Source organism: Homalodisca vitripennis, unplaced genomic scaffold (assembly GCF_021130785.1).
Source record: "Homalodisca vitripennis isolate AUS2020 unplaced genomic scaffold, UT_GWSS_2.1 ScUCBcl_6544;HRSCAF=13802, whole genome shotgun sequence".
Taxonomy (NCBI): Eukaryota; Metazoa; Arthropoda; class Insecta; order Hemiptera; family Cicadellidae; genus Homalodisca; species Homalodisca vitripennis.
Genome location: NW_025782656.1, coordinates 30,821 through 32,255, shown reverse-complemented (window position 1 = coordinate 32,255; position 1,435 = coordinate 30,821).

The following is a 1,435-nucleotide window of genomic DNA, read 5'->3' as shown; positions in this document are numbered from 1 at the left end:
AACACTATAATTAAGAAGAAAGCATTGTTAAAAAGTTAAATGTTTAAAAAGAAATATCAATTTGAAAATATTCCTTTATAAGGTAATAAACATATGAACAGGCACAGTGGTCTTTTCTCTAAGGAATATTGAGAATCAGACAACAAGTAAAGCGTGGTCTTTAAAGCGCAGGAAAATATTTTTATATAATTTTATTTTATTAAAACTTTATGGATGTAAAAAACTCTTATTGATGTAAAAAACAATGAACTTAGAACGTTATAAAACGAATGTAGTTGAGTGACAGAACACTATGCCCCCAACGCTAATGTTTCATTCACGGGATGATTATAATGAATTACAATTGGTTACTAGCTAAGAAATTTCTCCAAACCCAAAAATTCAACAAAAACAAACGTTACCAAACAAAAACCAAACTCTTTATTGAAAAAAAAACACACGACACTTGTTTTTATTCTTGATCACACTCCGCCACCCAAAATTGCGAGTGCCTCCGGCCATCAGCGCGGGGCAGCACCGAAGGTTGAATTGAAAAATTAAATATTTAAAATATGACTCTAGACTCTATAAGGGCGAGTATATTAATATATCAATTAAATTCATTATTTGATATCTCTGCACTAGGAAAGAGATATCTGGTGTTTTATTCCAAATAATTTAATACATTTAAATCTATAGACCATAATTCTCTACTAAACTGTTTCAATCAGTTTTCAACTATTACTTATAGTTTAGTATGAATTATATATAGCGTACAATTATTTCAACTTATTCCTATCTTACTGCAAAATTGTCTAAACATTTTCTGTAAGACATAATTTAGAATATAAATTCTCTTAATTGTTATAGTTTTTTTTATCACATATGCATGAACATATCCAAGTGTAACTGATGTGTCAAATACCTGAGACTTTATAAATCTATTCTTTTCTGTGCGCTTTTGGTTTAAGAGACAATTAAAACAGACCCCTTTTCATGTATTTTCCAAAAGAGTACAAATGAATTATTGTTGTATTATGATAATCTCCATAAAACAATCATTAAATTTAGAAAAATACAACATTAGTATAAAAATATATGATTAAAAAAAAAAAATCTTAGTTACAATTTTAACTTTTCCACAACACAAAAGAGCTCTCGAGTATGGTTTAGTAACTAACTGAATGAGTACCAATATTATAGACTATATTTTCTTGAAAAGCTGTTCATTACTGCATATAAAATTGATTATTTTTAAACAGTTTAAACAAGAAATTAGTAAGGCATTGCTAATTTATTTAGTTAGCATATACTAATTTCAATTACTTACAAATATTTAGGCTAAATATATCCCGCTAGAAAAGTTATTCAGAATTAAAGTTTGACAAATGCTTCTCGTAAACAGCTTTCATATGTTTATCAACTAAGTAAAGACAATAACAAAAGTAAGATGATT